Source organism: Malaya genurostris, chromosome 2, assembly GCF_030247185.1.
Source record: "Malaya genurostris strain Urasoe2022 chromosome 2, Malgen_1.1, whole genome shotgun sequence".
Classification (NCBI taxonomy): domain Eukaryota; kingdom Metazoa; phylum Arthropoda; class Insecta; order Diptera; family Culicidae; genus Malaya; species Malaya genurostris.
The window spans coordinates 67916709-67929785 of NC_080571.1; the positions used below are offsets into that span (position 1 = coordinate 67916709).

The 13077-nt window shown below is 35.1% G+C and overlaps 1 protein-coding gene across 2 annotated transcripts in view; it reads right to left on the reverse strand.

The window, feature by feature from the left end:
• LOC131432778 (cell adhesion molecule DSCAM-like) overlaps positions 1-13077 on the reverse strand; it is a 189992-nt gene that overhangs the window by 26631 nt on the left and 150284 nt on the right. The window lies entirely within an intron of this gene.

Below are 13077 nucleotides of genomic sequence, written 5' to 3' on the forward strand. Positions count from 1 at the left end.
ATAGCAAATGAACTTTGAACGTATTTTACTCAAAAGCAGGTTTTGAGAGTCCGTGTCCATCGTCATTCGAAATCTTCTTCACTGATAATTTTAGAATTTTTCAAACACTTTCCTTTTTTTGTTACATTGAGGATTTTTACAGCTACATAATGGTAGATTTTTACGTGAAAAATCGCAGTTTTCACTTTAAACAATCACCAAAAATTAAAACAACTATTTTGCTTCGATTTGTTCATTTCTGATTAACCTTTGCTGAGATGCAGTGGACACCGCAAGTCATAATTTCAAAGAAGCTTACTAAAAAATACTTCTTCATCGGCTTATTTTTCAATATTTTTCCACGAAAAAACCACGGAATGTTGTTTGAATGATGGCTTGTGTGTTGCAAAACATTTGAATTAATTTTTTCGAGCGATAGCTCTAAAACCAATTCGCGAAAAATGTTATTTTTCATCCGTTGAAATCTACCAATAAGGCAAAACTTTCCTCCCGCAAAATCGATTCCCTCTGACAACATATACGAATTTTTGCGCCATATAACGAAATCATTCAAAAATTCCTGAAATTCCTAAGAATTTTACCGCTGCCTCCATCGTTGGTTTAGTGCCCAAAAGAAAAGCTGAACTACATCTCCGGAAAGATGGCTATCTCCATCTCCAAGGAGCATGGAGGAAAAAACTCAAACGAATGTTCTCTGCACTGATCTAAAAGCTGCATTTGACAAACTGGACCACACAATACTTTTTTTGTAAATTATACCGACTCGGTTTCTCTGCGAACAAATCAGGGATTCCACAAGGTAGTAATTTGGAACCATTACTTTTCGTATTGTTTTTCAACGATGTCTCATTTGCTTTGCGAAATTGTTGCAAATCAATCTATGCAAACGATTAAAAATGGCGCCTCGTAGTTCGTATCGTTGAGCGGTTACAATATCTACTAGAATTGTTCGTTGATTAGTGTCACAGAAAAAAACTCATCATTACGGTTCAAAATGTCCGGTAATTATGTTTCGAGGTACTCCTGTAATCCTATGAAATTTAATTGCAGTATTGATGGCTCTATTCTGACTAGAGTTTTTGGGATTGTTGTTGTATGAAAAGTTGACCTTTGATTCACATCGATCACTGATCATTTCAAAAGCGTCACGTCTAATGGGATTTATCAAATAAAAACCCTTTTTTAATCAACCTAGTGGTGTAATGGCGCTTTTCTCATATCTATATATATAAAAATGCAGAGATCATTCTTTGTAATCGCATCACATAAGAACGGATGGATGGATTTCCATGATTCTTTTTTTGTTTGATCATTTTTACCTCCGCCGGGTTCGTACATCAAAAAAATTAGGAAAAGTTGCCGGAAAAGTGGGAAAAATCAATAAAATTATTTTGTATGGACAATGGAATTTTCCACTGAAAAAGTCGCCAATGCTTGCTAGATCTACGATAGCTGTTTGGCACGCAACGAGTTGCATAAGTGCTTGGCCGTCGAAGGAAAGAATACTAGATCGTTGAAAAATTGTTCGGCGCGAAACGAGATATTTTGTGTGGAGATTTCACATGCATACATGCATGGATGTGATTCGTCATTTCGAACCACATGCTTAAATGGGTATCAAAATTATTGCTTACTTATGTCGTTTTCGCTTGAGAAAACTGAAACTGACCCAAGGTAGTTTCATCAAACAAACACTTTTCACGAAACTGTGTTGATTTCGCACTTAGCAACGGGGGTTTGAGTAAAACTGATTTAAAAACCAGATTCGTAACTGACTCGATTTTCAGTTCAACAACGTTAAAACTAGGTTCGAAACTGACTTCAAACAAACGGTTTAACAGCAGTTAGAGTGGAAACTGGGTTAGGTTTGGCATCAAGCGAAAACGACATAAATGACTCAATGACTGTTCTAGCAAAACCATTGTAGGCAGGAGAAGAAGTTTCGATATCATTTACCAGTTGATGAATTGTGTTCAATGGAGTCAGATGAATAGTGCTGGTCATTGCGGGGGCAAGATTACCAAATCAGAATTTTTTTTAATGAATCAATGAAAAGATTGTGATGTAGAAGCGCTAAGGTCAAACTAAGAGATTTTCCTTGCATTTTTCTTTCTAATTATTTTTTTTAGACTAAGCGCACACAGTAAGTGGTTATTGCATATTAATGTTCAAGATGATTACCATAATGAATTGAGACTGTTATTTCATGTTGCATATTCTGTGAAGAATGTTCAAACTGGTAAGATCAATATCAAATTACAATTTAAGCGTCGTCTCCAAGCAATCAAAATTTCCACTCAGAAAAGCCAGCGATCGCAAAACAACTAAAATATTAGTTGTTTTTCTGATTTTGATTGGTTAAAATTTGGTACAACTAATCGACTATTGTTTTAACTAATCTGTCATTTTTGATTTATCGTGCTGGCAGCTTAGCAACGACACCCAACAAAGAATCGCACCACAAACAAGTAATGAAACGTTTCAGTTGAACATTGCCAAACACCCTGAGCGAACAATGAAACGTTTCAATGAGGTGTCACTCGTGCAATTGAGCAAAGACACAATCCCAGCAAAGTTACTTGTATGCATGAAAGCAAAAAAATATCTCAGTTGTTTTAACCAATTATTCAGTTATTTGAACTTAAGACGCCAGTTGCAACAAATATTTTTTACTGTTAGCCTCTTCTGGGGGCAACTAATCGTTCACTGCTTGAACAACGCAATTTTACCTAATTAACTGCTTATATCTTTATCGCTAAATTCACGAAGGATATAGAAATGCACCAAAAGATTACAATTCTCAAAAGGGCCAGAAAAATGGTCACAGTAATTTGGAAATTTTTCCTTCACTTGCAGAATGGCTCGCTGGTAAACCTAATGCTACAGATACACTTTCAAGAAAATACAAATAGTACCACTTCACTTTGGCAGCAAATTTTTAAGCGTTAAGCGGTTTTAATAACATTGACATGAACTGCCCTAGAATACATTACTCTCAGATGAAATAAAATCATTTATACTGTAGGAATATCTATTTAACACATTGAAAACTTGTTTTACAATTAACTGATATATTCTTCTGCATACTTTCACTTACATAAAACGACCACTACGTAACTAACATAAATGGTGTTCATTTACCATTGAAAATTTTCAATATGAAACGCTTCTGGTGAAATGAAGAGGTTTTTTGTTCTGCGTTTGGCTGTCTCCGTTCCCCACCAAGTGACAGCATTTGAATACAACAATTTCGGTTACCTGAATGGTTATGTCAAAATCAACAGAAATGTTAGTTAAATCAAGAACATTTTAGTTGAAACAACCAGGACGTGAGACAACAATTGTAATATTGTAATTTTGTGATCTGCGGGTTCTCCGTGCACAGTACCTGAAAATATCCACTTTATAAGAGCTCTAAAGTACGCATGGTACTTTTTGATAACTTGAACGTACAGAACAGATTCTGAGAAAAATTTCTCACTGCTTAAAAGCTGTACACACCGAATTATTTTTACGGATGTCGGTACAGTTTTACTGACTTTCAAACAGCTGAATGTTCGGTAATCCGTTTAGTAAAAGTTTTATTTGCTGAATGATCGGTACAGTTCCACTGAACTTCGATCTGTCATAATTCTAATGACTTCTTCATCATTCAATACCGACGTTATTTGGTAAATTGTATTAGAGATCTGGGAAAGGAAGGAGCAATTTAGTTTTCAAATCCAGTTTCCATCCGATTAATTAATTTATTTGCGTGTGATGAAAGAATTGAATTACATTTGCTCTCCAGAAATAATTTATTCAAATAAAATGATCAGATATCTTTCGGATGCAATTCAGTAGAATATGGGATCACCCTTCATATTTTTAGAGTGCTGAAATAAAAAGTTGTAAAAGGCTTTTTAATATATTCATTAAATGAAAAATTACCGCTAGGAATCAGTATTATCTATTTTTCGCAAGCAATCAATTCGCACCACTATTTTTTCTCTACAAATCTAGAATTTTTTTCACATTTTTACGTCCGAAAATTATGTTATTTGACAGATCTGTATTTCTGCTGAATGTATAGTGATGGTTACTGAAATTCTTCATTATTTTTTATTAATTTTCGAATATTGGTAGAACTTTCACTGAGTTCGTCAAGAGAAATGTCATTTCAGAGTTCACAGACCGTGTCAGTAAATACTAAATAACCGTAACTTTCACATAGGAGTTGGATTTACCTATCTTTTGGTAAAAATAATATTTCACAGATCGTTGCCGCAAAAATTATTACCGAACACAAAAATAAAAATTTTTGTGTATAAAAAACTGCTTCAAAGTTTGTTCTGTCGAGTGAACATTCACGTATGAGTAATTGCATAAAACGGGCTGTTCAGAATAGAAATCTGTGCATTTGTTCAAATTTTGGCTTAACAGAAGTATTTCATATTTTCACATTAATCTTTGGTGATGTTTCTTCTTTTGGAACTAAAGCGAGTGTGTGTCGAATTCCTTTGATTGTAGGTTAAGTAATCAGAAAAATAATGGAGAGAAACGTTGACAACTTAGTCTTTTGACAATTCTTCTGACGAGACGAAGTTCGACGGGTCAGCTAGTTACTTATATTTTTGATAACATCACTAGTAAATTTTTTCAAGATTTTTTCTTTCAAACCTGAAAAAAACTCAAAAACTTTTTTTGGGTATAAATCACCTTTTCAATGTATAAACAGCTTAGATCAAGTTAATATAGATTTAAATGTGGCAACCTTGCACGTTATACTAAATTGAACAAAGCACACTGTGTGCTAGGCAGTGGCGTTTTTTTCTTCCGTACCAGTACGTACCGATTTTGCATCATTTTGTATGACAGTTTGAAAGTTTTGATATCTATTGCCCAATAACTTCGGAACCGGAAGTCGGATCTGGCTGAAATTGCACAGTGTCTCTTAAGACACTGAGAGCTTTATTTTGAATCGTTATTTGAGAAAATCGGTTTGATCGTTGTTGAGAAATCGAAGTCAGCTCTGTTTTTGGAGTATTTCGTCACTATTATCGGCGCTTTCGCAACAGGAAACCGGGGACTAGTAGTCCCAAAGTAGGTTTATATATCCTCCAACTAACAAGATCTACCAACAAAATGAATTTACCAGTAAGTTTAGTCATCACTTGTGGAAAAATACTCATGAAATTTATTTATTTTTTCTCTTATAGCGGTGTTAAAGTAGAACCGGAAGTCGGATCGACTTTTCGGTAACTTTTTAAAGAATTTTAAGAATTTTTATTCGTTTTTTAGTTTGTGAAAATCGGTTATCAGGAATCAGAACAAATTTCCTCAAATGGCACGTTCCCCTTGATATTTGGAGATTTGTGCCTCTTCGATTCAGCCATCTTCGAGAAAAGTTAGCGAAATTATTTTCACTGTTTCGGTGCATTATTTTCACATTTTTTCGCAAAAAACAAAGCCTTGGTATTACATTCCTGTAGTAAAATTTGACCTTCTGTTACAACAGACTTAGCAGCCGATTAAGAATGTACAGAACCATTGCATGGCTGGTGTTACGATCCTACTGACACTACGAATCCTTCCAGATCGGGGCTCGAACATACGACAACTGGTTAGTAAGACCAGTGCCCTATGCATTGAACCGCCAACCCGGGAATAAATTTTTTTGCATATAACCCTGTAATTTCGGAACCGAAAGTTGGATCCAAGTGAAATTTGGAAAATGTGAGTGACATTATTTTCACATATTTAGGGATGTCAGATTTTTCGAATTTCTCGATTATTCAATATTTAAGTAAAATTTTCTAAATAATCGATTATCTAGGTTATTAATCGATTGCTTCATTAATTATTCGATTATTATTATTATTTGAATGGTATATGACAATCGGCTCTCGTTCGAAAGTCGGTTTTCGCATTGAATGTTTAGCCTTTCTATATGAGGAAGCCAATAAAAAAACTAAAGATCGATATAGTTTACAAGTAGGTTTAGAATTTTCCCTACACAAAAATCTCAGAATTGCGGAAGCAAATGATGTCCTCATGGTAACAACCAAATCATATATATAATAGGGCTGAAAAGTCACCACTTGTGGCTGAACACCCAATTTAAATCATAATAATTAATTTTAACTCATATTCCAATAAATAGTTATTTAAGAAAAAAAAAAGATCGATATCAACCGCGCGACTTGAACCGACAAACGTTAGGTCACAAAGCACATCAGTTAATCTACTGAACCACAGAAGCACACACTCTCTTAAACTAAAATCTAGTTTTAAATAATTAGATGTACATATATTTGAAATTCAGCAAAATCGTTCGGCTGCCCCACATGCTCTTCTGAAAAAAAATTGTCCTGATGAACCTGTTTATTGACTAAAACAATAGATACATTCTACATGTCATCTAATTTTTGAATACAATTTGATTGTGTTGATGAGTAAATAAATCAAATGAGAATTGCAAAAACTCACAAGACATCGATCTATTTTCTTTTCTTAATAGGGTTTTTAATGCTAAGCATCTCTCGTGGAGTTCTTCATAATGAACTCTTCGCTGGTTTATACCCAGTTTTATATCCAAATAGCCCAACTAGTTTATTTTCTATGACAAATCATTCTACGATTGAGCAGGTTCTAGAAAATTAATGTCACACTTGAAGTTAACTGATTTATCGAACTCGACTTTCGTTTAGTTCTTTTACCAATAACATTTAGAATTTCAAATAAAGTAATAATTAATTCAATCAGTTCTACATTCTGCCACTTTAGAAGTAATCGGCTAGGATACAAATCCTATACCGAGAGCAATGTGAAACTATGAACTTGTTTTGAGAAATTTGGTGCACAGAACGCGGACTGTCACTGAGAAAGATAGCAAAAATGGAAAGAGTAAGTGAAAAAGCCGTGCGAAATGCAATCATGAAGGTGAGGATAACACCTTTGAGGATAAACCGAAAAAGGGTCGAAGAAAAGGTCCTGCTAACCCTCAGTTGGATAAACGTATACTGAAGGCGTTCGAGTTAAAGAAGGCTTCAGTTCGGGATGTGGCCAAAACAGTGGGCACTTCGAAGTCAAATGTTCTTCGTGCTAAAGAACGTTTGAATCTTCGAACCTATAAGAAGCAGAAACAACCAAAACGTAGTTCGAAACAAGAAGCATCGATCAGGCCGAGGGTTCGAAAGCTGTACAATACGATTCTTGCTGGAGATTTGAACTGCATAATCATGGACGACGAAACCTTCGTGAAACTCGATTACAAATTCTTTCCGGGACCACAATATTATACGGTGCGAGAAGTGCAAGTGTTAAACCAGTCCGAGACATCGATTGAAGTCGAAAAATTTGGTAAGAAAGCTATGGTCTGGCAAGCAATTTGTAGCTGCGGTAAGATTTCGAAACCTTTCATCGTCACTGCTTCAATGAACAGCGAAATATACATCAAAGAATGTTGACAAAAACGAGTTCTACCCATGATTCGAAGCCACAAGGTTCCTGTTGTCTTCTGGCAAGATCTTGCTTCTTGCCACTACTTGAAATCAACGGAAGAATGGTATACTACCAAAAATGTCACTTTCGTCCCAAAAGACATGAATCCACCAAATTGACCACAACTTCGATCAATTGAGGAATTTTGGGCATTAACGAAGGCACATCTTAGGAAACATGTCTCGGCAGCCGAAACCATTCAACAGTTCGAAAAAGATTGGAAAAAAGTGTCAAAACTTGTCGCCAAGAAGTCTGCACGGAATTTATTGAGGAACGTTCGCAAGAAGGTGCCCCAGCTAGTCTACAATGGCTAAGTAGCATATGTTGAGAATTATATTCTGTTGTTTTAGTCTAATATTATCAGTATATCGAATAAAATTTGAATATCTAACACTTGTGAATTATTTACAGCGAAATCAAAGTTCGAGTTTTTAAGAATCATCTTTGTAAAGAAAATTGAAAGATCTGTTGAGCTTTGACTATATATTTTACAATCTTTGTTTTGATGTTATTTGTCATATCTATGTTAATTTGTGATTATTTTTATTCTCGTATTGAAATTATTCTTATTCATATTTTTTTTCAAAAGATGATGGTTTTTGTGCCCATTTAAATTTTTATATCCGATGGACATAACAATGATAATAAATAAATAAATAAATAAATAAGTGCGTCCATACTTTCTGGGACAGTCTTTATTGGTTCCAAAAGCTCATACTGAATTTAATTCTTCTACCATAGACAAACTTTAACTACTCTTTCATCGATATCAATATCAACATTTTTGTTATTTTTTTAAGGAATCCTATTTCTAAAACTTTTTAAGGGGTTACACCAATGTAGATAAAAAAAGAGAAGGACTGTTTTGGGGAATTACTTTGGGATCCAAAAAATGGAGTAATCCGAATTTTGTACTTTTTAATATGTATATGCAAGTACAAAAAATGATCAGTTTTGAAAATTGAAAAACAAAATGGCGACTTGGTGGCATTTCCGCAAAAGTACTGCATTTTGAAGGCCGGAAACATAAGTCAAGTAAATCTTGATCAATCGATTCAAAAATTTTACAGAATATTCTCGATAGTTATCTCCGAAAAGGAACGTAGTGGGTTTTTGGACAAAAAAGTACAGGTGTGTAATGTCAGAGACATAACTGGATATCGTGAATACGAATAAAACTGGCACTCTTTCTTTATACTTCCGAATATCAATTAGTTGATCGATTGTGTTAATTGTGCAAGTTTTGCTCTTTTACACTACTAGAATTTGAAACGATACACCCAAACTACAGTACAGATTAGTTACATCAAACATTCTGACACACAAATATTACAAAATAACCAGTATAGTCTTTATGATAAAATATTGGTGGTTTTGGAAAGAACCTCTTATGAAGGCGTGCGTGAAGGGCCAAATTGTATAATTTCCTAAGATATTAAACACTGATTGGATATAAACGATTTTGAACACTGTTGCGAATTTAGAACTGTGAAAATTGCAAAAAAAAACTGATCATATTATCTTAGATTTACACTGCACTGCTAATTTCAATTTTTGATTTACAAAGAAGCAATCTTTATAGTTTTTTAGGCAACATTTAAAGCCATTAGAAAGGCTGATTTTGCAAAATGTTCCACATTGTTATCCATTTCCCGTTGTATGCAAACGACCACCAACAGGATGATGTAATCGATCTTCTTCGAAGGGAAACTGGCTCTGCGACCTGACCGTTTGAGGTTTTGTACAACGCAAAAGGTCTGCTTTCATTGACGACTGCTCCACCTGACGGCTGAAGTCCAAATGAGAGTACGACCTGAGCGTTTGAGGTTTTTAACCACGCAGAAGGTGCACTCTCTCCGAAGCTGCTCAGTTGAAGATATGTGCCTGACTACCTTAAAATCGTCGTCCTTGCGCGAAAAAGCCAAGCAAAAGTAAAGAGTTTTCCGCGTTGTTATCAAAGTTTGAGAAAACTTAATTTTTGAGTTGTTTGTGGTTATCTCACACTGTTCAAAATATTATCCTCAATTCCTCAATAATTTGAAAGAATTATGTTGCCACCGTTAATACAAGTCGAGATATTCACGATTAAGTTCTGCCCATTCTTCCATATGGCTAATTTTGAAAAGGCACCCCATAGTAAAGTAAGTCGTATTTACGACAAAATTTATGAACAATTTTGTGGTGAAAAAAAGCGGTTTTATTTTCAAAGGGCTGCCATTTTACAGAATTTTAATTAATTCATTAATCAATGGTCAGGGGGACAGTCAAAATCAACACGTTTCGATATGACTCATCCGGAGAACAATGATCGTAACAAATCGATTGTTAGTCGAGCTGTATGGCATGTTGCACCGTCCTGTTGAAACCAGTTCAAACTATTTTCACGAACAATGGGCATCATTTATCATGGCTCGATAACGATTAATAGTTTTCGTTGCTCTATCGTCGTTTTGGAAAAAAATAGTGACCAATCGCCATATCCGCACAAACACCACTTCAAACTATAACTTTTATTGTCTTTTAATCACAATTTTTTATATTTATGTATAAATATTTTGAGAAACCTATATCCATTGCAAATAGTTTAGATACAAAGTAAATGTTTTCACCGTGTTTGAAGTACACTTCGGTCTCATTTTACTCGGGGGTTACGTACTGCGGAAAAAAATCCGCGTAAAAAAGGCATCAGTTTAGGATGATTAGTTTACTGATAAATAGTGCATTTGCAGTTTGAAATGCGGGTACACTTAACAGACAAGCATGAACCGCAAAATTGAAAATGAACATCACTTTCTCTAATTGTTTTCCTTTCCGAAATAATTGGTACTCATTTCATGCTTTCAAACTGGTTGCCAATGTATCGGCTAAAATATCCAGTTTTAATTAAAAACGAATCGAATTAGGAAAATTGAAAAGCGTGTATTTCCTTCACAATGTTGTGTACATATTTCTCATTAAAATGAGAAGAATAAAAAAATAACATCAACACAGTCGCCCATCTGGAACAAACACACGAAGCGTAATTTGATAAAGGAAATCTCCCGCTCCCTAATTCCGCACGTGCGTTCTAACTTTCCCTGGCCGTTAAAACGGTTTGAACAGACAAACAGGAAAATTAAGCGATCAATGTCCCACACACGGTGGCGAATTCGAGGAAAAATAAAACGAATGTTGAAATAAAAGCGTAATTTTGTTATTTGAGCTGGTTGTAGTCGGCTAAAAGAAACTTAGTTCACGTGAGCTCCCGACTGAATGACGTTGTAAATAATTCCTAAATTGGATTTCGTCAAACCCGACTGGCGCCATATTGAAGTTGATTTCATAACGACACTGAGGTGATAAATCTGCTGCCTGATCAGCTGTGTGTTGTGTTGAAAAGGGGCCTGTGTCAGCTGAAGGCGTTTGATTCTTTTTCCGAAATATTAATATATTAGTGTTCTAATAGACTTTCATATTTAAAAAAAAAGACTTTAATGTTATAACGCTATGTACCATATTAAAAAACGTTATGTGTCTTATTAAATATATTACAAAATGGATTTGATTTGATGTTATTTTAACGATGTCTTAAATTAGAAAATTAAATTAATAATCATGTGATAAGTATATACACATGATACTATAAACCCCAGTGAATTTTATTTAAAATATTGCTCGACTTTTCACTTTCATGTACTAAATAATCGAGACAAACTCGAAGACGAAATCCTAATCCAAAACTTAAAACTCGAGGAGTGAACTTTATTTTTTGAATGTTTTGAAAAGGCCTTTCTGTTCACACGATAATCGGCGGGTAAAACAATTATTATCATGACTTTTTTATCAATACTTATTAACTATTTCAGCCGTTAGCTAAACTGATTTCTGCTGTATATAGGAAGGATTTTTACCAGTTCCCAAAGCGCAAACAAATTGGATGAGGACTGATGAAGGAATTAGCAGAGATGAAAATTTGCGAAAAAATACCACAGTAACAATATTTTATCCCGTAGCTTTCCCAAACCGGGGAAATCTTTTTGCCAATTACACTATTCTGAAACACAACTCAGAAGTAAGCTCAATTGAGCAGAGCCTCTGTAAATGTTTATCTGGTGGCGATGCTATCGCAAATTTTTATTTTGAGTGGGAAACTGACCAATAAGAAACAAGTTTCAGATACACCAAAACATTTATTTACTAACAAAACGGGGGCTCGGAAATCGTGGTTTTCTGTTATTTGGGATATTGTAAGGGTTTACAAAAACTGTCGATAAACCGAAAGTCGTCATATTGGATTCAGGAAGGAACTCGAATAACGTTTTCTTCATCATATCCGTTCCAAAAATACTCATATTCAAGGAATATCAATTAAGTACGATTCAGACGGTCCGGCTTCTTCCGTCACCGTCACCGGAACGTCAACGTCCGTCACCGTCATTCTAGTTCACACGATTCGGTTTCATATCCGTTCCTATTTGCGTACACGCAGAATTTGAAGAACTTAGTTTCGCACAATTTTATTCCACTAATACAAAATCTGGGAGCTTTTGAAGCCAATCGATCTGTTGTTTTCCTACCTTTTAATCGAATGAATAACTTTCAAAATTAACTAGAAAGAGGAAAAACAAAACAATCAGTTCCACTCAACAACGTAACGTACTTTGCAAATCTACTGATAAGTTTAATTACTTATATGTGGTATATTTTGTATAAGAGTGGGATCTTGACACCGAATACATACATGACAAACGTCAGCTCAATACCGTAATCATATGAATCGTGCATGTATGCGATAATCACAGTCCGTCAAATATTCTTTCGGAGATATGTTGACGTAGCTTGCCGTTGACGGACGTTGACGTTCCGGATCTCAGCTGGATCGTGTGAATGCGCAACGGGAAAAATCATTTGACTAATTTTGACGAAGGCTGACGTTCCGGTGACGGTGACGAAAGAAGCCGGATCGTCTGAATCGTACATTAACCGGAAGTCGCCACCGGTGAATTCAAAACGAATCAGGGTCAGTTCGCCGAAAGCCATTTCGCCGAAAGGGTTATTTCGCCGAATGGTCCACTTCGCTGAATGGGTCACTTCGCCGAATCCTGAAATCGTTTTAAAATCGTAATTGGAATTGATTTAAAATGAAGCCTTGCTACCTAGCTTTGAGTAGACCGGGTAAACAAGGCGGTTACAGGTTTGTATGCAAGAGGTCGCCGCTTCCTAAACTGAAGCTTAGGCTTATTGAGAACTCTGATCAAGTTTGGAAAATTATGTCAAGCATTCCCGGTTCGTGAGATGTAATCATGTTTATGACTTAACCGACAAAACGTAGTGTTTTTCAGTGCGCCAGCATTTCTGTATATTGCCTGAATCGAACTAGAAGATCTTAAACACGGTTGAAAGGTACTATTAGGTTATTTGAAGGTTTTTTTCCGACTTACTTTACTATGGGCGTCTTTTCAAAATTTATCCTGAAAGAGTGATAAGTTTTTTATCTCGAATATCTTTTGTTGTATCTAACGTATCAACATAATTTTGCTACATCAATTTATGATAACATTTTCACAATTATTGACAATTATGTCATATTGAAAATTCAAGTTTTCTGGAATGTTC